We start from the raw sequence: 25,996 nt of genomic DNA on the forward strand, positions 1-25,996 counted from the left end.
TAGAAACTAGAATTACTGTTTGATGATAGTGTATGAAAAATACCTACAACAGACACAGAATTTTCTGAAGAGGGAAATTCCTCTTTTATAAAGAAATCATATTAAAAAACCTGAATTCTTTTTATCAGTTAAAAATATCCCATTTATTCCAAAATAGAAATCACTTTGTAGTTGTGTTTATTAGCTGCATCAGGTCTTAGTTGCAGTGTGTGGTATTTTTTGTTGTGGCCCCGGATTCTCTAGTTGTGGTTCACGGGCTCAGTAGTTGTGGCACACATTTAGTTGTTTGCTCTGCGGCATGTGGGAATCGTGGTTCCCCAACCAGGGATTGAACCCACGTCTTCTGCATTTCAGGGTGGATTCTTAACCACTTAAGATCTCCTACTAATGCAACTGTTCACTCTTAAAAATGGCCAAATATTGCATTCTGAGATGTACCCTTGCTGGAGATACAGCACATACTGTTTTTGAAGAGGGAATTTTCTAATGTTCACTAAAAATACTGTGGTCCTAGGTTCCATCTAGTTTTTCAAAATTAACTTCAGGGAGAGACTAAAAGCCTATAGAGATTTAGAGAAGGATTGGCTCTCCTTTTGGGTAATAGTTTTTCAGTAAACTCAAGGATATCTTAAGATCAAATGAGAATAATCAAGGGTTTCCACACAGACAATGAGAGCCTTGAGTATTCCATTCAGTTTTCAACTGAGATTTAACCTACAAGGGCAGATTTTTAACTTGACTATGCATTTTGTGTCAACTGTATGTGTTTCAACATTTAATATGCAAGTATCCTTGGGAATTCTATCCAGACTACTGTTGAATCAGAGTTACTGAAGGGCAATTTAAGCAAAAGATCAAGGACACCTCTTTTATAGTAATGGACTGGGAGTCCTGTTATGCCTCCTCATTCCTGGGAACACTGTTGGGACACTGGCATGGATAATTCCCACAAGAGGTTGTAACCCTTTTTATTAACCTTAACAGCCATCTAGCCCTTGTGAGATTACCTTAGCTGGTACAAAAGGTTAATCGATGACAGTTGTATGTTTATATGAATGTGTTTTCAGAACAGAAGATTTTAATTAATTTACTGTGGATAGAGCAAAAATACAAATGAAAAACCAGTATACTTAGAAATGTTGCTGAGTCTCTATTTGTTGAGGATGTGATAGAGGTGGAAAGAATCCAGTCTGGATAAAATAGTGCTGGAGAAGCTGACCATTAAGGGTCCTTTCAATATGAACAGCTCAGACACTAGGAAACATCTCTTGGACAGGACTGTTGCTACTGCAGTATATAGAATTTCAGCTCCAAAATTTGTGTTTGACTTCTAAATGTCTTAAATATTCTTGAAGAAGTTTAAACACATTATTTTAAAAAAATTTTTATCATTTATGCCCTAAAATTCTCTGGTTACTGGGTGTTAATGCAATCAAGTGTTTTAGTATTATCTTCAGCTTATTGATTACTTCTGTTCTTGGTGGTTTTCTCTATCAAGGCTGTCTCTTGGGATTGGTGAAACTGATTTCCAATTTACAGAGAAATTAATGGACCAGTGTCCACCTTTCTTCTTTTTTTTCTCCTCTCTCTCTTTTTTCCTTTTTATTCTTTTATTTATGCCATCATCTTCTCTTTTATTACCAGTATTTCTTCTTTACTACCCTCTTCACCACTCTTATTCCTTCCGTTAACTCTTCAAATTCTACTTCTTTCTGAGGTAATTTTCTCAAAATTGGGCATCTGTTATGTTTCCCCACCATTCTCCATCATGATTGCTGGATTTTCTGGCAAGCTCTGTAGGCTCTGCAGAGTTTATTCTTTTGTTTAGGGAAACGGTGGCCTAGAGTGGGATCCTCAGTTTTTCTGTGCTTTGATGCCCATCTACTTCTTTGCTTGAGTATTACCTAAGGGTCCAACAAATGCTTTTGATCACAAGAATGATGTTCAGACTTTCCCCCTATGAAGTAAGATCCCTTTCTCATCGGAGTAACTGAAGGTGGCAAACATCTGACCATGAGCAACTTTAAGGCCAGTTCATCATAAAGTGCCTTTTTAGTGTTGTTTGAAAAATAAGCTGTTGCTATAGGATTTTAATAAAACTGGCCACATGCCGAGATGGAAAGCATGTGGTCATCAACTACAAAGGGAGCTTCAGCTGAGAGGGCTCATTTTGGGATGAAAATTGTCTTCCTGTTTTCTTACTACATCAATGATACAGCAATTTCTTTTATAATTTCCAGTTGTGCACAAGCCAGTCAGCAGAAAAATGAGTTTCCTTTCCTCACTAGCTGAGAGAATATTCTTTTAAAAGGGGGAAAGAAAGATAAAAAAGAAGGAATGAAAGAAAGAAGGAAAAAAACCTATGGCAAAAAGTACATTAAAAAATCCTCCCCCTCCACTGGTTTCAGGGAAGAGAGATTAGTTTGATATACAGTTTGTTTTTCATCAGGCACGTGAGGTTACTGGGGGAAACTGATGAGCACTTTTTAGTGAGTCAATATTGCATAAGTAAATATAGCCTCATTCACTGACCGTTTATCTCTTGTTTATTTCTGCTTACAAGCTAGAAAAAATATCAGTTGATCATTGGAATTTCACTTAGATTTTCTCATTAAACTGTTCACACATTTTATTTCTTTTGGATAGGGAGAAGAGAGATTACATTCCAAACCTGCAAAAACAAAAGAAAAAGTTCAAAGATTGCAAGGTCTTCCTCTTCATCATCGGGGAAGAAGCTTCAAATTAGGCTGTAGATTTTCTACTGATGTGCAGCTAAATTCAGGGTTTTAAAATGTAATAAAATCATTGTGTTATAACAAGGTCAGGAAATATGGTTAGGAACTTTCAGTAACATTTGATGCCAAGCCTTCCCAGTTATATTTGCAAAGTTGGAGCAAGGTCAAATCAGGACTGCTTATAGAATAACTGAGGTAGGAATGTGAGGATCTGGAAGCTTGGGCTTTTACCCAGGATTTATCTTGGCCACATGGGTGAATTACCCAGGATGGAACAGTTAGTTCATATACCACAGCTTTGTAAATCGAAATCTCTGTGCATGTAGAATCTTGCAGACACTCGGGATAGAAGGGGAAGAGACCAACCATCAAGTAATTTTTTTTTTTTTAACAAGAACTGTTGTCTTAGATTGTGTTCCCTAGGAAAGGGGACCTTACCTTTAAGGGAGTGAAGAAAACAGGATTGGGCAGAAATAGAAATTGAACTGCCCCAGAGTTGTAAGAAAGATTTCAGCCAGTCCTTGGACTCATCAGAGGAATCCCTTCTTTAGGCTAGAGGGCCAGACCTTGGTACTCCCCTATGTAATGACTTCACCAGTCATTACATAAAAACTGCCCACAGGGAGGGCTGTAACCTTGAGTGAGCACACTCCCTTCTGCAGACAGCAGTTCCCCAAGAGGGGCAGCTAGGAGCCCTTAGCGGGCAACCATTGCCAGCAACAACACTCTCAGGAATGCGGTTTCTTTTTTCTTTTCATTTATAAAGCAGAGCCAATACTATCAACTTGATGGGATTAATATAAAGAGTAAATGAGCTAACCCTTGTAAAAGACCAAAGCTGGCTTGGTAAATGCCAAGAGCTTAATGCATATTAGCAGTTATTATTTAAATAGCAGCAATTTAATATTGCTAATACTATTTGTAAAAGCATTATTAGCCATCAACCTCATCTGTCTGAGCTAGTGAGTATGTATTTTCTGGGTGCAAGATGCCAGTTGACTTTGGGAGAGTGACCATGTCTCTGAGATGAATCATGTTTTTCTTATAACAACCAAATGTAATCAGTCATGTGCTGTTCTGTTGTACACCTTCACTCTTGGAAGACATGTTCTGACACAGACAGAGCCCTTTTATGTAAAACAGCGTAAAAGCCATAGGTGAGTTGGATGCTTAGATGATGCCTCCAGTGTTTCTAAGCCTGCTGCCTCCTTGGGAGAAAATAGCACTATCTCCACGATGCAAGTGCCCTTGTTGAATAAGGATAGCAGAAGGAAATGATGACTTTTTTTGGGAGAGGAAGAATATCATTGCTGTTGTTCAGTCGCTCAGTCATATCTGACTCTTTGCAACCCCATGGATTGCAGCATGCCAGGCTTCCCTGTCCTTCACTATCTCCCGGAGTTTGCTCAAACTCATGTCCACTGAGTCTATGATTCCATCCAACCATCTCATCCTCTGTCGCCCCCTTATCTTCCTGCCCTTAATCTTGTAGTTTAAGTTTTTGCAAATTCTGGTATTCTATTAAAATTCTATCTGTCTATCTGACATTTGTCTCAGCATGAAAAAAAGTAAGAATATAAATACTGGTGCTCGCTTTTATGTAACATGAGGATTAATTATTTTTTCAAGGTAATTACTGATTGAAGTGGAGACCAGGGAAGCCTATATTTCTCAGTTCAATAATTATATTTTTAATTATAAATATTTTTATTTATTTATTTGAAATTGTTTTTTTTTCTCAGTTCAGTAATACCTGATGTTAACTTCAGCAGAAATCAATGTCTGCTTATTATAGTCCCAAGAGCCATTGCAGGCAGCTCTACCTTTTAAAATAAATTTTAGTTCTAAAATTAAATTAAAATCTGGGTCTTGGCATCTCATAAGTACTGTGTACTCCCAAGTTATTTCTATGAAATGTTAAATAAAACATTTATTGGATATGTTACCTTGTCACCAGGCAGGAGCTATTATTCCTCTGTAGACGGAAGGGAATCATTATAAGATAATGAAAGGTGAGAAGTAGTTACTCAAAGGAGTCAGCCAGAAAGATTGTATGGCTCAGTCTCATTATAGTAGAAATAACAATCAGAAATTTGTCCTGATCTTTGCCATGAAGGAATATAAGCAGCTGTTTCTGACTGCCTGAGGCTAGTGATTCCAATAGCAGTTCAGGTGAATCTACAAGGTTAAAACAGAAGAGGGAACAAAAAAGATCTGATGAGCCGCAAGCCAGTTCCAGCCACACCAGTAATGGAGTAAGAGGTTGTGAAGAAGTAGGTACATGAAGAGGTTCACCTGTATGTGTCCATGGGTGTGCACAGCTGTGGGCTTTCTTGGACATTTGGGGTTTGATATGTCCTGGAACGACTGTAACAACTGACTTGGTTGGAAGGGGCCACTTTCAATCCCCAGAGAGTGGTAACTTAAGATGATAACTCAGATGAGGCATTTGACATCTCTGGTGAGTACAGCCTCTGTCTTTATAAGCTGGCATAGTCTTACCAGATGAAAATGTCGAGAGTGGTACTAGTGACAAGTTTTAAGGATTTAGGGACCCAGCCATTTTCTAAACTACAGCCAGCCTGGGATTTGGGGATCTGGTTGTCTCCTGAACTGCAGCCAGCCTAGAAAGTTTTAGAGTGGAGGAGTGCAGGCAGCAGCAGCAGAGGGAACCCCCAGTGAATTCTCTAAGATGACTGGTTGTTAGTAGGATTTTTATGTTACAGGAACATTTTTTACACTCATCTAATCTGCTCTGAATAGAGACTTCACTGTATAGTGTTGTCTATGTGAATGCCAGACAGACCGTAACCCAAACACATATGTTAAAACACATGTGCACATATACATACTTGTGTGCCTGTCCCTCTGGGAGCATTTGTAGCAATTCTAACTGTATGAGGTATGTCAGGGCCACATGAATGTGGTGCACAGACTGCCAAATTTCTGATCTATGGGCTTCCCAGGTGGTGCTAATGGTAAAGAACCTGCCTGCCAATGCAGGAGACATGAGACCCCAGTGTGATCCCTGGGTCAGGAAGATCCCCTGGAGAAGGACATGGCAACCCACCCCGGTATTCTTGCCTGAGAATCCCCATGGACGGAGGAGCCTGGCAGCTACAGTCCATAGGGTCACAAAGACTGGGACCTGACTGAAGTGACTAAACATGCAAGGACAATGAAGGCAAAGGCTTTTGTCTCTTTTGGTCAGTGATATATCCCCAGTACCCAGGAGAGTGCCAGCATTGATGTAGTATTTCACCATCTGTAACAGCAGCACCAACAATACTACCAGAACAATTACATTAGCAAACTTAGAGAGTTTCCCTGGATGAGGAGCACTTCAACTTAGGAAGAAGAGTACTTAGCATGTTGCTTGGTCTGTGTTCCTGAATTATTTAATGAGTGGGTGAACTTTTGTATTAGTCTAGTTTTATTTTTTTAATTATGAAAGTAATATCTGGCCATGGTAAAACACACACACACATACATATGCACATTAAAAGAAGAGTATATAATGCAAAGTAGAATTCCTCATCACTCTGGCCACCAGTCTCACTTCCCAGCAACAACTAGCGTTTTAAGTTTGTATGTGTTAGGGAGAACATACTCTACATTGCCCTGTCCTTGCCCTTGCCTTTCTTGTGTTGAATGTCTTTCCTTATCAGATCATATAGATTTACCTCTTTTTTTTTTCAACACAGACATAAAATATCCATAGTATTGTATCATGTAGATGTAATTAACATAACATTTAATTGGCCTCCAGTAGTTGAAATCTGCTTCATTCTGAGTCATTTGACATTTCAAACAACCTAACAGTGAATATCTTTGTCATGCCACAGTGGCACCAGCAACAAAACCTCAGTGGGAATGGTGCCTTCTGACCTACCACTGTGCAGTGCAGTTGCCCTGATTCTTGCACTTTAGTTTTTGCACACATGTCCAAGTATTTCTGTAGGATAGATTTCTAGAAGGACAATTGCTGGCTCAAAGGCTGTGCTCAATGTGAATTTTCATAGCTAATCTCTAAAATGTTGAATGATGTTAATATGAATCAACTGATTAGTCATTTGTTGGAGTCTGTATTAGCCAGAGAAATAGAATATCTATATCCTACTGGTTCTCTCTTTATACACACACACACACACATGCATATATATACATACATACATATATATATATATACATGCACACACAAACATATATACATAGATCTGTATGATCTGATATATATATATACACATATATATGTTTGTGTGTGTGTATATACAAAGGGATTTAAAAAAATTCTTTATTGAATTTTTACACTATCATTTCTGTTTTACTTTCTGGTTTTTTGGTTGCAAGGCATGTGGGATCTTAGTTCCCTGACCAGGGATTGAACTCACACCCCCTGCATTGGAAGGTGAAGTCTTAACCATTGGTTCACCAGGGAAGTCCCTATAGAGAGATTTTTTATAAAGATTTGGCCCATATGATTATGGAGGGTGAAAACCCCCAAGATTTGCAGTTGGCAAAGTAGAGACCCATGAACTAATGCCTTAATAAGCTCCAGTCCAAGTCTGAATCTGAAGGCAGGAGATGGATGTCCCAACTAGAAGAGAGACAGGCAGAGAAAGCAGATTCCTTCCTTCCTTACCTTTTGTTCTGTTGAGGCCTTCAGCAGACTGCATGAGGCCCACCCACACTGAGGAGAGCACTCTGCTTTACCCAGTCTGCCAATTCAGATGTTAACCTCTTCCAGAAAAGCCCTCACAGACACACCCAAAATAATGTTTAATCAAACATCCGAGCACCTTGTGGCCCAGTCAAGTGACAGATAAAATTAACCATTGCAGTGTCATTCACCAAAGATTTAAAATATGAAACAAATGCTACTCACTTTTAAAAATGCAACTTGAGACTAATAAATGTAACTTTTATTTCTATCTTGTTTGCATGAGTAAACACACTAATGGATTGTATGTGTTAAATTTTGCTTTCAGATTCTTAGTCTTTGGACGCTGTTAATATTTAGAGCTAGTGAATAAATTCCACCTTTTAAAACACTTACTAATGTATTATGATAATGCCAACCCTAGCTCCTGGCATAATGCCCTCCCATGAAAGTCTAATTTAACCTTCCTTTTGCATATGTAATCTTGCAAACATCAGTGGGCATTTTACATCCAAAGGGCTTTGGGTTCAAACCTTTAGAAATTTCCTCACTGATGTTTCTCAGCTTTTAGTTCATCAGCAAAATTCCAAATTCACTCTTGATGATTTTTATAGCTATAATAGTCATTCAATTTCATTTATAAATGAAACAAGTGGCCTTTGATCACATACTCTTTGCAAAGCCTGATGCTCTCTGTTGAATGTTTTTGTTCCCTTTATATTTTTAAAAGCAGTAGCTGCACTAGAGACAGCTTGACCTTACCGTGAGAAATAGCATTTTATCATGAAACTTGGCAGAGCCTTCAATTTCCTCCCGTTTAATATCTGTCAGTCATTCCCTTTGTCCAGGAAACATTCTCTCTGCTCTCCATGTGAAAGTTGTTATCTCTGGTGGCAGATACAACTTCTCTGGGGCCAGATCATCCTCATCCTACAGCTCAATCATGTAGCATTGCCGGATCCCTGTGGAAAACCAATCATGTTCTTTAAAGTGTGGCTGGAAAGTTAATGATGCAAAAGACAGACTCTGGGTCCCCTACACATTCCATTAAGTTCCTTCCCACTTCCCATAAATTGTGTGCCAATCTTTTTGACCCTGCTGATGAACCCAGCTGGCATAAAATAGAGACTGAAATGAAAGGAAGAGGTCTTATTTTACTATATCAAAGTATTGAACTGGAAGGGACTTTTAGACTTTGTCTAATCACATACCTTCCTTTTAAAGACAAGTAAGCTTTGTCCCAAAATGGGAAACTGATTTGACCAAGACCACCCAGCTCATTGGTGTCAGGGCTGATTGGGGCTGGAAAGCATCTATTTTTATTAACTTATTTAATTGGTACATAATTTGCATACCATAAAATGCACAGAACTTGTCCAGTTGATGCGTTTTGACAAATGGATATATCTATGTAATCATAGCTAACACACCCACATCCAATCAAGATATAGAACATTTCATTACCCTGAGAAATTTTCCATATATTCTTTTCTAGTTGGAAAGTAGATTTTTCACTTCTGATCTAATGTTTTTGCCTGTAGTGACCTTTTCACCATTACATAGGTACATTCATCATTTGGTGGAAAGACCCCAGGGCTGGAAACAGGGATATGGGTTCTCCTTCCAGTTCTTGTTCAATTAACTGTATAATATTAGGCAAGTAGTTTCACCGAGTCAATTTCTCTAGCTATTATAGTATGGGGTATGCATAGGGAGCCAGATTGTGAAAGTGAGAAAGCTTGCCTTTGATTCTTCTACCCTTCTTCTCTGAAATCATTCTTATCACCCTTGGACTGTGAAATGTTGCTAGTTTTAACTCCAGCTTCATTCTGTGCATTGTTTTGATCTAGCTAAGTACCATTAAAAAGTGAGCTGAGTTGTCCATCTTATGTCAAGATATGTTCCTGGAAATGCTTGTGTTTAATAATCACGGTGACATCTACAGTTTATTGGAACCTACGCTGTATATCAGACATGTGTTTAGTGCTCTATATATGTTGCCTACATAGATGCCGCCTTACAGGAGCTGTGTAAGGTTGTTGGGTTTTACATAAGGCCAGTCTGAGGCTCGAGTAGGTTAAGTTACTGGCCCACAGTTGCATAGCTAGCAAGTAGCAGAGTTTGCACTGAGACCCAAATCTGCCCAACTCCACAGTCAGGACACTTTCCATTCCCTTTCCCTGCCTCAGGGAAATCTTGAAGATGACAGTGACTTCACCCAAAGGAATAACTCTTTGAAGGTAAAATTTGAGGTAGCGTATCTTTCTGGAGGGAGAAAGACATCTGACCAGGGAGCTCATGGACAACTTATGTATCACCCCAGTGCTGTCGCTGTGATGGTCCCAGGACCATAGTGAGAAAGACCTGAGAAAGCCCTGTGAACTGCACACTGCTTTGCATGAGTTCTACTATGTTTCACTGGGTTTGGGCAATTTTATGCTCTGGGGTTTGGACTCTGTAAGATGGAGCAAATGGATTTTGGAGGTAAGGTGTTATTACAGCCAATATTGCCTTTAAAAATTGAGATTCAGGCCAGAGTATATAACTCTGTTAATTACAGGAAAAGGGAAGGGAATCATCATGCACTCACCGAAGGAAGTAACTGGCTGAGGACCTTATGCCTGCTAAAGAGGTTCTCTGTCCTCTTTCCCACAACAGAAAGAGAGGTGTCCTGATTTAAGGGTGTGAACTGAATTTTAATCATGCATGCACACAAAAATGCTTAGGAAGTTTTGCCTGAGAGAATACTGAGAGTTTCAGTTGGGGTATCTAATTTCATTCATATACCTTTGCTTCTAGTTGTCTGGGTTGCAAATTTAGCATAGTATTCTTTTTAAAAAGCCCTCTTGGCTATTGCGTTTTTCTGAAGTAGTACAGAGGAGACTTTGAAAAATAAAAGCAACTCAACAGATACAGGGACCAAATGAAGTATAGCACACATAATTCAGAACATACTATCCCATTGCAAAGGATATGCAGGCCCCAGGAGAAACAACTGAGAACAATTCTGCCATGTGGTTTATGGCAGGAATCTAGGTCTGTCTTAAGAGCATTCCGGGCTCTATCCTACTACTGATTGAAACCTCCTTTTGGGTAACTTCTTGACCTTGGACTTGCTGAAAGATGCTCTTAGGCAATGAATCAGAGTGCAGTCCTTAGTTTTGTTGGTAACGCACAGATATACATGCCACCCTTTGGCTAGTACCCAGAGGCAGCTCTAGAAATGCCTTAGTCATTTTTGAGCTGAGCTGAGTCTGGAGACAAACTTTGGCCTTTGAACTTTGGAAATGCTGAGGCTCAGTAAACTTGATTAGTTTTTGTGTTAATGAACTTCCACAGCTCCTTCTTATCTTTTAAAGAAAGCTACCTGAGGTTAGAGCCCTGAGACTTCACAAGAGCAGATGATAAAGCATGCAGTTGCATTCACAACAGAACAGTGGAGGCTTTGAGGGGTTGTTTGACTGTAGAAGTTCATACCCAGCTTCGGGGTACAGAAATTTGATCATCTTTGCCTCAACAGTTTTAGCCTTTAATGGCACAAGGATATCAAGATAGGACAGATCTCAGAGTATGAAAGAAAAAGAGGATCAAGTTTGTTTGTTTACTGAGGGATACACGACGGAACCAAATCTTGAGAGGTAGCCACCAAACACCAGGCTGACATAACTTTCCAAAGAGATAACTTGCCTCCTGACCAAATAAATAAGCCAACAAGCCACTAAGGACTAGAGCTCTGAAGAAAGACCCCAGTGCTCCTGGGTCTAAAGAGTAGTCATTTACATCTGCTAAATGTGTAAGCAATAGGACTTGTTTTGTGCAAAGGGATATGTTTTTCTTTTACAGTTCACAAAATCTGTCAGTGCTTCACCAAAGAACATTCATGTTTGACTAATGTCTGAGAATATTCATTTATGACCAATTCATTCTTTTGACCACTCCATCAAAGTGTTTCCTGGAGTCTATAGCACAGAGGTACAAGGACAAGCGGAACTGCCCAATACCACACCTAGCCTTTCAGGCTTGTCTTGGTCCTGATTATCTCTATGCCCTTGAAAGCCTGTGGGTGGCCAAGTGGAAGAAATCTCTCTACAAAGAGATAGCCTAACCCAAGACAGGGTTAATTTAATGACCATCTATAAAGGCATGGCTATTTGGTTACCATTCTGTGCTCTCTGATACTGGAGATCAGCAAAGTCTCTTGCTTTTACCCAGAAGATGCCCTACTGTGCCTCAGCCATCTGTGTTATCATGCCCTCACTGGCCAAAAAGATACAAGCTGAACTGTGAGCTACTTTAAGATTGGAGATCAATGATTGAAGCCTTGAATAAAAAGTCTAACGTAATTTTAGTAGTTATGGGCCAACCTCAGGTTTTCCCCTGTTCCTGAGCCATATGCCTTCATGACCTTGAGGAAATCAGCCATCCAAAAGAGGGCATTACTGGGTGTTGCCTGAACCTTACTGATATTAGCAAGGCTCAAGACAATGGCTGCATTTTTGTTTAAAGGAGGAATACAGTGAACCCAAACAAGCTTCTTCTATAATATCAAAAATCCCCCTTCCCACACCAGTTGTGAATCTAACTTTACGAACAATGGTAGTTCAAGTTTATACTGAACATTTTGTGAAAAGGCGGGTATAAACCCTCTAGGGATTAAACTAAATCTCCTTAGATCGAAGACACAAGTAGAGGCACAAGTTTCATTTTTCTCTCCAGATTCAGAATCCAGAAATTTTTTTAAAAAACAAAAAAACTGTGCATTCGTTTTCTCTGAAAATGACTTCTTTGTGCTCTAGATTTCTAGCTCAGAGATAAAATTGGATTCTTTAAAGAGGCTCAGAAACTAATTTTAAAAACCTAAGGCTCATCAATAAAGGACAGAGAGTATTTTGGATACTATTTTATGATCCTAGTTCTAGAGACCATCGTATCATGTTCAAAATAAAATCTTTCATCGTTGCTTAATATCCATTATTGCTGCTGCTGCCAAGTCACTTTAGTCATGTCCGACTCTGTGCGACCCCATAGACGGCAGCCCACTAGGCTCCCCCGTCCCTGGGATTCTCCAGGCAAGAACACTGGAGTGGGTTGCCATTTTCTTCTCCAGTGTATGAAAGTGAAAAGTGGAAGTGAAGTCGCTCAGTCGTGTCCAACTCCTAGCGACCCCATGGACTGCAGCCTACCAGGCTCCTCCATCCATGGGATTTTCCAGGCAAGAGTACTGGAGTGGGTTGCCATTGCCTTCTCCATCCATTATTAGGCAATACAAATTAAAACTTTTTGTTCTTCTTGCCCATGAAAGCTGTACTAATTCTGGTAAGTTAAATGGAAAGTTTCTTTTCAGTATAAAATCTGAATAAAAAATTCTTAGAGAAAGGTATTTTTGTGTTTTAAAGTATATTTTTGAATATTTTGCAATAAGCTTAAGCACTCAACAGTATTATCTGAGATAAGATTTTTCCTCACCCCTCCCATCTTGATTTATATTTTACTTAATCGTTTTTAGTTTTGGAAATATAGAGCAGTATGAAAAATAATAAACTGTTACCCAGTACTCACTAACATTTTATTATATTTGCTTTTAGTATTTTTTAATTAAAAAATAAGACATTTTAGGTCAAATCGAAGTCCTCTGTATTCACCATTTTCTGTCTTACCCCATTCCCAGGGTAACTTGCTAATATGAATTTAAGAGAATTCATAATTTAAGAATACACACATCTTGTATTCTTAAAATATTTCTAATATTTTTTATGTGCATACTTATCAGAGGACAGTATGTCCTGAGGAACATGTATGTTTTAAATGTATAAGAGGGACAGTTTATCCTACTTTTTTTTTTTGGTATATATCATCTTACAAGTTGCTTTTCTCGTTCAATATTGATTTCACTATGAATGTCTTGATTAGTGGGCTTTCCAGGTGGTGATAGTGGTAAAGAACCCGCCTGCCAATGCAGGAGATATAAGAGACAAGTTCGATCCCTGGGTCAGGAAGATCCCCTGGAGGAGGGCACGGCAACCCATCCCAGTATTTTTGCCTGGAGAATCCCATGCACAGAGGAGCCTGGTGGGCTACAGTCATAGGGCCGAAAGAGTCGGACATGCCTGAAGTGACTTAGCACACACACATCTTGATTAGTGGATGAGCCTTATTTGTTTATATTATTTATGGCATATGACATATTTGGAATTACTTATACCATTTTAGTTTTTTTGTTCTTGCTTTTCCCATTTTGCTTGCTTTTCCCCTCTTCTATTAGATGGTTACATTTTTTTATTTTCCAATTTTTTTTACTAGTTTGAAAGTTACACATTCTATTCCTAGTCCTCTAGTTAGGTAGCTTTAAAATTTTGTTACACATAGCTCACATTATTTTTAAAAAAATACTAAAATTAATTTATACTCTTCTTCTAAACAAGGAATTTAGCAGTTTTTACTACAAACAATCCTCTTGGGTCTCCCATAGTAATTATTGTTTAGAGTTGTAGTTCTACCTTGTTTTTAAATACAAAAGAGTGTTTATTATTGTTAGCATATTTTTACATATAAAGTTGATTTGTTTTCTTTCCTCACCATTGCTCTTCAATTCCATCTTTCATTTGGGCTTCCTATTCTTTCTTGCTGAAGTCTCTCAGTAGTTCTTTTGGTGAGGATCAAGTAACTCTTTTGGACTTTGGGTATATAAAAACTGTTTTTATATTACTTTCATTCTTGAGTTATCATTTATCTGTGAATTTTATTGTGTCAGTTTTTCTTCTTAAAGATATAATTCATCCTCTCTTCTGGCATCTGTTGCTTCCTAAGAGAAGTTTGCAGTCTAATTGAATGATTTTTAATTTTGAGATAATCTGCCTTTTCTGTTTGATTTTCAAATTTTCTTTTAATATTCTATAGTTACATACAGAGTGTCAATATTTGGAATTGTTTTTATCCTGCTCATGGCTCAGTGTGGTTTTTATTTATTTTTAATCTTAAGTATTTTTCTGGTTCTAAAATCTCCTCTATTTTCTCTTTAAATATTGCTTCTTTCCTGTTTCTCTATTCCATTTGTCAACGTTAAAAAAATTCACAATGTGAGAGTTGCGAGTTAAGTTTTATTTGGGGCAAAATGCAGACTGCAGCCCTGGAGACAGCACCCCAGGTAGCTCTGAGAAACTTCTCTAAAAGTCATGGGGGAAAGGTCAGTAGATGTATGATTTTGGTAAAGAGGGAATACATGCAATCAAGCACCTATTTTTGCAGAAGCTTTCTGCCAGTCACGAGAAACAGTTGTCACCATGAAGGATTTTAGTGCTTTTCTAGATATGAGGAGATACAGGAATTGAGCTCACAAAATCAGCTTCTGAAAATATCTAACTATCTGAAGACCTGTCTTGCCAGTTTTTCACTGAGGACAGAGTACAGAGTACCTCATTTCTGCTCTCCACCCTGAACTCCTTTTAGGGAGTGTTGAAAATCAGCAGGTGCAGCAGCACATGATTTGATTCTTGAAGAGGTAGATGGCAAGTGCCAATTTGTAGCCAACACATTCTTTTAGAATTTCTACTAGAATTACACTTTTCCCCTTTTTTCCCTCCATGTCTCTTAGTGTCTTGTTCAAATCTTTATTTCTGTAAATTTCTCTGTTCTATATTTGCTGTTATTTTTTCAGCTCTCAGTTCACTAATTCTTTTCTCAGTTGTTTCTTTTTTTATTTAAATGAACATTTTTTTTTATTTCTACTAAGTTCTTTTCTAAATCCAGTAGTTCTTGTTTCATAATCTTATTTTTAGATTAGAGATTTGTATTTTTCCTTTTTGTAACAAGGATACTATTTTAAAAACATTTTCAGATATTTTATTTTCCTGTCCTGAAAATCTTATCATCCACATTGCAATGACTGACAGGAAAGGGGAAATGCCCACTATATTTTCTGTTGTTGTTCTTTTTTTTTTTTAATTATTTATTTAAAAAAGACATTAATCAGTTTTCATCACCAAGTTAGATTTTGTTTGAATCCACAACAGGGTAATAAGCTTGAAATCCAGACTCCTTTAAACGTAGAGAAGTTATTCTAACCAGCCTTGAGGTCTAAGCAAGAAGCCAGAATCAGTAGGGAAAGTGAAAGTCTAAAACCCACCACTTTAAGGCGTGTGCATGGGCAGGACCAGCTATGTGGATGTGCAGCCTGGCCAGTCGCATGGGGACCCATGCTTAGAAGGGCCCCGTACTTAGTTTAATGCTCTGCTGTTACTATCTAGAAATTCTTAATCATTTGTGAACAAGCAGCCCTTATTCATTTTGTACTGGGCTCTGACAATTATGTAGCTTGTTCTGGTACTAGGGGAGGTCCTGAAAGACAGGAAGAGGAGGTGAAAGGAAAAATTAACTTTTACTGGCCTCAGGGCATTGGGGGTAGAAGAAGCAGGAGAAAAGTGAGCCAGACACATAGATTCACTTCCTCCTTGGCCCAGGAAAGAGGATATTATATCACTGGGGATGAACACCAGAAAGGGTCTTTTTGTCCCATTTAACATTTTGAACCCTGGAAGGAGAATTCAACCACCTACCTCTAGAATGGAGATAATAAAGCATTCTGAAAGAGACTTTAAATTAATTTTTAAAAAGTTCCCAAGAGATATAAAGCAGTAGGATTGTAAATTTACACATGCTGTACTCAGGTGAACAGATAATATGTGGTTTAAAGAAATTTTCTATTAATTACCCAGATTTCTTTAATAGTTCCCATCCTTATAGAAGTGGAAAAAAACAAAAATCTCAATTTTAAGTCGACTCCAATAAGCCAGGTCGACTGCAGTAATTGAAAGAATCCTCCTAAGCTTGATTTTTGTTCTTGATTAAACTTGCCCAACTGCTCAGAAATTCACCTGTTCTCCCTTTGTTCTCCCAGGTGCTGACTCATGTCTAGATGATACAGCAAGGTCATGGACCTTGAAGAATGGAAACTTCTTCCTGAAGATGGTGAACTGGCAAGATAGGAACCTTGATTCCTGATGACACTGTGAAGATTCCATATCAGTTCTACCTCCTCTGAACTTCTTTTAGGTGAGAGAGAAATATATTTCTATTTTGTTTAAGTAATATTTATTTTAAATGTTCTCAGATGTTCAGACAAATTTAATTCTGATACAGATACTTAGGCTGATTCTAATTTTTTGCTGCTGTAAACTATGCTGCAGTTAGCATACTTGTCCAAACATCTTTGCTCATTTTGTGACAATATTTTGGATCTATTCCTAGAAGTTGAATTATCAATTAAAATATTTATGGACAGTTTTTATTGTTTTGTGAAATATCTTGCCTAACTTGTGGAGGCATTCTTTATGGGGATGCTCTTGGGCAGTGAACAAATTGGGTAGAAATATGTAGGACACTGATATTGGGAAAAGGTTGACATACAGGGTAATGTAGATGAGAGCCAGATGTCCCCAGGTCAAGCTAAAATGCTTCTATTTCCTTTATTGAAATGACTGAATCAAAATAAAAATTATAAAAAAATAACCCAATAAAATATTTGTGTTTCAACATTCAGGTGTTCTATCAATCTTACTTAAGATATTCATTTGATGTAATTGTAAAGCAATAGACACGTGCACAGGCTAGTCTGCTGGGCCCATTTCCTTCTGTGATTTTTAGTAGACTCTGGATTGTTAGATTATTATTCTTAGGTTATTATTGGATTATGTGAAAATCAGTCTAAAAGCCTCTTGGAAAAGTACATTTCCGAGCTTCACATATTCTAATTCAAGTGACAGGGGTGGGACCCGGGAATATGATTTTTAACTGTCATACTACTTTGAGAAGCACTTATCTGGATACTGTAAAAAATTTTTTGGCAGCTATTGGTTGAAATCCCATCCATCAGTAAATCTTACTGATTCATTGTTAATTACTTTTTTGGTCAGCAAAGCTGACCGAAGATGGGCAAAGAGGTACAACTGGTCTTTTCCATCAGTTGATTGACATTTTATGACTCTGGATTTAAAGTAGTGGCCACATATATGAATAATGAATATGATATTTTAGGAATTATTTAATGTATTTTTCATTCCTTGTAAATCAAGACACCATATGGCTTCCCATCCTTTTAATCAATGAGTTTCAATGCTTCAGGGGCAGGGTAGTTACTGGCTAGAACACCAAAGTCATTGCTCAACTTTGACTGTCAAATGAAGCTTTTTAATGTATTGTGTCCCCAGGGAGAAAGTGCTGTTGAAAGCAAGGCTACATCCAGAGAGAAAAGGAATTTCTAAATTTCGAAGCTCCCTTTATATATCATTTATTTCTAGTGATATTGGATTCTTATTAGAGAATGAAGTCTGTAAAATCTGTACTTTCCTACTTTATTGATTTTTTTGTGTGTAGCCATGTTCATGGTCAGTTTTTATAATAGGTCTTTCCTTTAATGGATGTCAAGTTCTTTAGCAATTAAAACAAGTGACTTAAACAAAACAAAACAAGTGAGTTGATTGTAATAGTTCCTCTGAAAACCTATATTTGTTTTTTTGTCTCCTAGATCAATAAAGTGTATTAAAATCTCTTCTATAACTGTGTTTTATCTGTTTCTTTTTAACTTTTGTAGTCAAATTGTACTCTAATGTTTAAAAAACAAAAGTTAAAAACAAACTGAGCAAAATAATCCCTGCCTTATTCCTTCCTATTTCCAAATTTTCACTCCTCAGAAGCAAATAAGCAGTTGGAAGTACCAACTTTGCTTATCTTCTGGTTGTTACTACCACATTTCAAAATTGCATGTAACTTTGTGGCTTTTTGGTTTGTTTTTAATTTTTATTGCAGTATAGTTGATTCACAATGTTGTGTTCGTTTCACGTGTACAGCAGAGTGAATCAGTTATACGCATACATGTATCCACTCTTTTCTAAGATTACTTTTCATATAGGCCACTGGCAGAGAATTGAGCAGACTTCCCTGTGCTATGCTGTAGATTCTTATTAATTATCAATTTTATGCATAGTAGTATGAATGTGTTGATCCTAATCTCCCAATTTATCATCCCCTGCTTTCCCCCTGGTAACCATAAGTTTGCTTTCTACATCTGTGACTCTATTTCTGTTTTGTAAGTAAGTTCATTTGTACCATTTTTTAAGGTTCAGTACATAAGCAATATCATGTATTTATCTTTTTCTCTATGACTTACTTCACTCAGCTGACGATTTCTAGGTCTATTCATATTGCTGCAAATGGCATTATTTTGTTCTTTTTCATGGGTGAGTAATATTTCATTGAACATATGTACCACATCATCTTCATCCATTCCTCTGTTGATGGGTATTTAGGTTGCTTCTGTGTCCTGGATATTGCAATAGTGCTGAAGTGAACTGGGTTCACTTATCTTTTTGAACTGTGGATTTCTCTGGGTTTATGTCTAGGAATGGGATTGCTGGGTCATATGTAGCTCTGTTTTTCGTGTTTTGCAGGGGTCCCCAACCTATTCGGCATCAGGGACTGGTTTTGTGGAAGACAATTTTTCCAGACTGGGGTGGGTGGGATGGTTTTGGGATGATTCAGGTGCATTACATTTATTGTGCTTTTTATTTTTATTATTATTACATCAGCTTCACCTCAGATCCTCAGGCATTAGGTCCTGGAGGTTGAGGACCCCTGTTTTAGGGAATCTCCGTACTGCTCTCCAAGTGGTTGTACCAATTTATAGTAACCAGTGTTTTAACTAGTGCTTAAGGTGACTCTATTGCACACTAAGGTTTCAGAGCCAGGGACTAGACCTTGCTAATTAGCATGAATCAGTAAGGACTCTTGGATGAGATTAGTTGGCTGATACTTTGATTCAAGGGGTTTGACCTAGTTAGTTTCTATTGAGACAGTGGGAAAGGCTGGTAGGGGATAGCCCTGGTTGAGGGGTGTCTGGTAACAAGGCTGCCCAGAAAGGTCAGCAGCCAGGTATGTGATCAGCCCTGAACACACGGTTTCTTCCTCATTTGAAAAGCCATGTTCTACCAAAAGAGAGCCCAAGCCACCCAAGGGCCACCCAACAGCTGCTCCTGGATTTGGTGAGAACTAAACCCTGGACACCATGTTAAAATTTAGCTTTTGGAGCCCCACACCAGCAAATTCCAGTTCTCTGGGTATGTGATGGGCACCAGGAAATAACATTTTAAACAGGCATCCACAGTGATGTTGATATAAGTGGTGTGTAAACCAAGCTCTGAAAAACATTGGTTTTATGGGCTGCTATATTGAGGCTTTGTGAGACCAACTTATGAGACTTTCAGATTTTAACCCTGGTTCAGCTTCAGAAGGTCTAGGCTCCTCCATGGGTGTACAGATAGCAAACCCAGGTCACCATGTGCAAAGTCACTGGCTGAGCTCTTCATCCCAGTGCCTGGCTCCAAAGTGAGGATTTTGATGTCAGCAAGAAGCTTCTTTGTTTCAGGTCTCCCCAGCCCTGTCATTGCACTTCAGTCTGAAATGTCATTCTGGTGTCCCCGCCCTTGCTTAGGAAACTTGGCTCTATGCAAAATCCAATTTGCTTCACATGAGCCTAACTGCTTGTGATTGAAGTCAGAAGCAACACTTCGAAGAGGCTCCTTCTGAACAGAAATACAAAGCGCTGCACATATTTGGCCTGCAGGCGGCGCCAGTCTTTTGGAAAAGGAGGCTGTTTATGTAACAGATTGGCAGTTTCAGCGGCTGTGTAAATGTCATTCTTTAAAAATAAAGACGAAACTCTCAGTTAACTCAAACAGGAGCAAATTAAAAAGTAGAGTGAAACATCTATTTCATGAACACAATTCATTTGCTGTCTCTGGTACTTCAAAATGATACCTTTTCTCCAAATGATAACTGGCACCTTCCCACTGGCTTTAGCTAGGCAGTGACAAAACAACAGATCAATTCACTCACTTCAGTGAAGGAGAAAAATTCAGTCAGTTAGGATGGGCTTCATGTAACTCACACACCTGGAGACTGAATCCTTTATATGCAACCAAACTTACAGGCAGAGCCACTGAAACGAAACAGGTGTTAAGCTTGACCCCAAAAACGTAATAAAGAGGTTTGGTATTGAGTTTTAGTTGTTTTTAAACCAAGGTATGATTATTTTTCTTTCTGAACTCACCAAGAGGGTCCTTGAAATATCAGTCTTCAGTTGTTTTAAGGGTATGTCTATAACACATAAAGTCATCTCATTTTGAGGGCTTTGTGTCCCGTGTACAAAATCTCAACCTTAGCTTCAAAATGGAATTACTTGGGAAGCTTTTAAAAATTCCAAGGTTCAGGCACATATCCCAAACCCATTATGTAAGGATCTGGAGTTGGGACCCAGGCAACCGTACTTTTTTAAGTTCCTGAGATGACATAATGTGAAGCCACCCCTTTCTGTTTGCAGCTCTTTTCTCTGGAGTTCAGACCCTAGTCCTCTGGGCTGCCTGCAGGGACCAATCTCTAATTCTCATACTGCTTCTCCCAATTTCTCTTTTCCTTGGGTCTGGTCCGAACCTCACGCAGACCAATCCCTGGTGGTTCACCATCTCCAGTGTCTTATGCACATCATCCAGACATGTCTGAAGTCCAATGGTGGCTACCCCTTGACTACAGGCTTGAGAACTCACCACATAGTAATTGACAGGTAGATAGGAAAGATAGCTCATAGGTTGTCTAGTATGATGATTCTCGATTCCAGTCGAATTCTTCTCCTGAATAAGAATAGCTCAGGGAGCTTGTTAAAATATGTATTTCTGTGCTTAAACTCAGAAAGCCCCATTCAGTTTGTCAGGAGAAAGACCTGGAAAGCTGTATTTTAACAAGCTAAGCTTCTGGGAGAAACTGGTCTAAGTCCAACACTTCCAATGCGTAGAGGTAACAGAATCTCAGAGGATGTAACTTATTCACGGCCACTTGGCTAGTTAGGAGAAGGTTAGAATCAGGTGTCCTGACTACTATGAAAAGAAGTCATGCTAGGAGAAATACAAGTTTTGCTTTTTAAAAATATTTTAAAAATCAATGAATTTTCTTTCCAACCGTACCGGTTAGATATTCCAGAAAGAGCAAAGCCTTCCAAAGTCAGATCTGTGTTCTAGCTCCTGCTTAGCAACACATTAGCTGTGTGGTTTGAGGTAAGTATTTTCATCTCTCTGAGTCCTAATTTCTTTATCTTTCAAGTGGGGTGTTACTTGTCTCATAGGGTTTTGCAACATAATGTTGCAGTGGAGAGGACTTATTTTGAATGTGTATGAGAAACTGTTTAGAAACTCCTAAAATGAGGCCAGGGAGAGGATTTTACAATGAGTTAGAGCCAGAGAAATATTGTTTCTGCTGCTTTTGTGATCCGATTTTAACAGCATGCGTAGCCTACAGATAATGAATAGATGTGGAAATGGAGGCCCAGCAAGGTGAAGTGACTTGCTCAAGATCACATAATCCATTGCTTTCAGACACAGGTCTTCTGACTTATAAATAAATCACTGCTCTTTCTTCTACATCTCCTTGTCACCAAGGGAATTTCTTCCAGTTAGTAAGTTTTTACATTAGATGATCATAGTACTGTGTTACCTACCTGAATTTCTTGGAAGTAGATACAGACACCAAAGATAGGATGAGGGAAGGATTGCTCAGCCCACTAACCTTATCCTCCTAAGTCTGGTTCAGTGGTGGAAGGGAACTTAGGGCACTTTAGCAAAGGACAAGGGATCCAGGGAAGGACCCCTTGGATCCTTCTAGGATAGATAGGTCTAAACAGATCCTCATGCGGGTTCAGACCTTACCCTAAGCAATGTTGAAAATGCTCACCATTTAGCCGTGGGCTATATGGGGCCCTACAGGAGAGATGCTAGATGGAAACTAGGTCAGTGCCTTTCTCAGGGCTAGTGAGGTGGGGATAGACCTTGGAATTATCACACTCTGCCTGTTTTCCACACCTGAAAGCTTTGTCAACACAGGAAGAACATGGAATTGAGATGACACTACAATTTGGGCAAAAATCCTTTGCTGAGTAGTATTGCTAAATATTTGGTAAATCTGGCAACCTTATGAGTTGATTGAGAATTTGCTGGAACTGAATTGTTTCATTTATCTATATATAGCTAATTGATCAAATTCACAGGTTAATTGGCTTAGAGCTTCATTTCACTTTGTGGTATAGACTTTGATCATCACTGAAGGTATTTCTTATGTTTGTAATTTGTTTTAATTTTGGCACTGGGGCATTCAGTAAAAATAGGTGGAAAGGGGTGTTTCTTTTGAGAGCCCTTCTCATTTTAGTTGTAGGTTGATGGGAATGGACATGACTGCCCAGGTCACATGTCAAATGTGCCCATAGCCACACTTTGAAACTTTGAAAGTCAGAAGTAGAAAAGGGCCATGAATACTGCCCCACCCCACCTCTCATGCAGATAAACTTCTATAGTGTCTGTTTGCACAAGAATGAATGCTGCTGCTGCTACTGCTGCTGCTAAGTCACTTCAGTTGTGTCTGACTCTGTGTGACCCCACAGACGGCAGCCCACCAGGCTCCACCGTCCCTGGGATTCTCCAGGCAAGAACACTGGAGTGGGTTGCCATTTCCTTCTCCAGTGCATAAAAGTGAAAAGTGAAAATGAATTTGCTCAGTCGTGTCCGACTCCTAGCGACCCCATGGACTGCAGCCTACCAGGCTCCTCCGTCCAAGGGATTTTCCAGGCAAGAGTACTGGAGTGAGGTGCCATTACGTCTCTTAAAGGCAGTAGTGTGGCTGAGGGAGTGAGAAAGTGAAAGGAGAGGGCAGGCAAAGCTGCCTGGGGATGGCGCACAGCATGGGCCCCACTTCTTACTGGGCCAGGTGAGGCTGTGTGGTATTCACCTAGGTAACCTGTTGCCAGGAGGATGACAATAACTTCCCCATGACAACACTGGAGCAAGGTCCCTGGCATTGCAGACAGGGCCAAAAAAGTCTGCCCTTCATTAGGCCTGCTGCTTAATGAGCATGCATTTGTGCTGCAATCATTTTCATTTCCGGAAGGGTGGAGAGGGCAGAGGGCACTCACCAGCTTTCCATCCTCTCCAACCATCAGCTCCTTGACAACGCCACTTTTTATGCCCATCTGCATACCCTGAAACTTGTTTTTACAGTTGCTTGTTTTGAGCTGGTTCTATGCTTTCTTTTTAAAATTTGTATATGGACTGAATACTATATCCAGAAAGCTCCTTTAGAAACAGAAGATTTACAACCTGCTTGGGAGTTTCCCTAATACAGATGACCTATCATTGTCCCCTGACTCAATTTCTTCACCCGTAAAAGAACCAATTCCCATTTCCCCAATTTGACTGAGCTATATCACACTGCTGAGTCACACTTGCTGTAATGGTCTTGAAATTCAAATTCAAACCCCCTGAATTTTGACACTAGCATATTGCCTGCCTCATAAAGAAGTCATTGTTGTTTCTAAGTGCTTAAGCCCCTAACAGCAAACCTTGTCCTTCTCTTTCCTTAGAAGGTCAGCAGAACAGATATGGTGGCAGTATTCCAGGTAGAATTTGAGGAATCCAAGAAATTCTCAAAGAAAAATGATTTTCTCTTTGGTGTTGCCTGAAATCCCACCTTTTTGTAAAGCATTACTTGAACTTTAAAAGAATATAATTTTTCTTGGAAGGATATCATCAATCAGGTGTAACACTCAGCAGTGATGGGGAATCAAAACACATGAAACAAGAAACTTCCTATCTCACTGCATTGCAGTTATGTCTAGAGCACCTCTTCCTCAAAGTTCTGAGGGAAGTTAATAGCATGACTTGAAAACAGCCAGGTTCATTTTGGAAACATTGTGTTAAATCAACTCAAACAGGTCTCTTTTCTACAGGTCTTTGTCAGGGACTATAATGTTTAAATGCACAGTATGAATCTCCTTACTGTGCAATATTTCTCAAGCTTATTTGACTAGGAAACCATGTTTTTTCTTACAGAGCAGAGGGCTGTTGTTAAATAGATTGAATTTGAGAAGATAGATCAGAGCGGTGTCAAAATGTCTTTGATAAAGATATTGTTCTGTCACTCTTTACTGCTTAGAAAATGCTAGAAATCTCTCCCAGTCTCTTAAGATATTATTTGCTCATTCTTTAGGAAATTAAAGCCAATTTTTAAGAAAAAGCTTAGTTTTTAAACTTGTAAAATGAGAATAACAATTATCTTTCTCATAAAGTTGTTATGAGAATTGAAGGGGATATCCCAGATAAGGCATCTGTCACAGAGTAGACAATGTTATAAAGGTTGACAAAGAGTTGAAAAAACTAACATAGACTGGAGAGTCCCCTGGTGTTTTAACAGTAGAGATTGTAAACAAAGAGCAATGCATTGCCCATCCCAGGAAAATTGATACCACCATGTATAAGGTTCAGAATGCTGCTGCTGCTGCCAAGTCGCTTCAGTTGTATCTGACTCTGTGTGACCCCATAGACGGCAGCCCACCAGGCTCCCCCGTCCCTGGGATTCTCCAGGCAAGAACACTGGAGTGGGTTGCCATTTCCTTCTCCAATGCATGAAGGTGAAAAGTGACAGTGAAGTTGCTCAGTTGTATCTGATTCTTAGTGACCCCATGGACTGCAGGCTACCAGGCTCCTCTGTACATGGGATTTTCCAGGCAAGAGTACTGGAGTGGGCTGCCATTGCCCTCTCTGAAGGTTCAGAATACATAGCGTCCAATACCTAGTAGACATTCAGTGCCTTTACTGAATGGATGGATGAGTAGATGAATGTCTAAATCTGCATCTATACTGAATGCAATCTGCATCAATAGGGACCACATGAGGATGACTCTTGCATTAGTTACAGTGACTCAAAAGATTACAGAAGTTTCTTTCTACTTTATGTAATAGCCCAGAGGTGGATGGGCTGTCTAGGGTGGGTAGACTGCTTTCTACCTCAGGAAATAATCCAGAGACCCAGGTGGGCTGGTCTGCCCTGCTATCTTCAGTATGGTGCTTTTATCTCTGGGCACAAAGCTGCTATAGTTATCCCTGTTCTCAGCGACTAGGGCAGAGGAAGAAGGAAGACAAGAGTAAATGGTTTGTTAAAAATTAGATTATGAACTAGAACATACTCATGTGACTGTACTCAGCTACAAGGAAGGGAGGGATGTAAGTCTTCAGCTAGACAGCCATGTACTCAGCTAAAACTGGGGTGTGGGTGGTTTTATTATCACTAAGAAGAATAATAGTGGATACTGAGGCTCACTTAGCAGTCTCTAACTGAGCTCCAAAATCACTGCAGATGGTGACTGCAGCCATGAAATTAAAAGACACTTGCTCCTTGGAGAAAAGCTGTGACCAACCTAAACAGCATATTACAAAGCAGAGAGATTACTTTGCCAACAAAGGTCTGTCTAGTCAAAGCTATTGTTTTTCCAGTAGTCATGTATGGATGTGAGAGTTGGACTTAGAAAGAAAGCTGAGTGCCGAAGAATTGATGCTTTTGAACTGTGGTGTTGGAGAAGACTCTTGAGAGTCTCTTGGACTGCAAGGATATTCAACCAGTCAATCCTAAGGGAAATCAGTCCTGAATATTCATTGGAAGGAGTGATGCTGAAGCTGAATCTCCAATACTTTGGTCACTTGATGTGAAGAACTGACTTGTTTGAAAAGACCCTGATGCT

At 39.1% G+C, this 25,996-nt stretch overlaps 1 protein-coding gene and 1 pseudogene across 1 annotated transcript in view; one reads left to right on the forward strand and one right to left on the reverse strand.

Annotated features, from left to right (window-relative positions):
- Window positions 1–23,452, reverse strand: part of LOC147366947 (elongation factor 2 pseudogene) — a 51,636-nt pseudogene extending 28,184 nt beyond the window's left edge.
- The window catches only part of GLIS3 (GLIS family zinc finger 3), a 691,476-nt gene that overhangs the window by 109,942 nt on the left and 555,538 nt on the right, over window positions 1–25,996 (forward strand). The window contains exon 5 of the mRNA XM_086415266.1: window positions 16,289–16,443. The gene's annotated coding sequence lies outside the window, so the exon portion shown is untranslated. The remainder of the gene's footprint in view (window positions 1–16,288; window positions 16,444–25,996) is intronic.

This window comes from Bos grunniens, chromosome 8, assembly GCF_055505025.1.
Source record: "Bos grunniens cultivar Pamir isolate PY7600 chromosome 8, Bosgru_T2T1.0, whole genome shotgun sequence".
NCBI classification, from domain to species: Eukaryota; Metazoa; Chordata; class Mammalia; order Artiodactyla; family Bovidae; genus Bos; species Bos grunniens.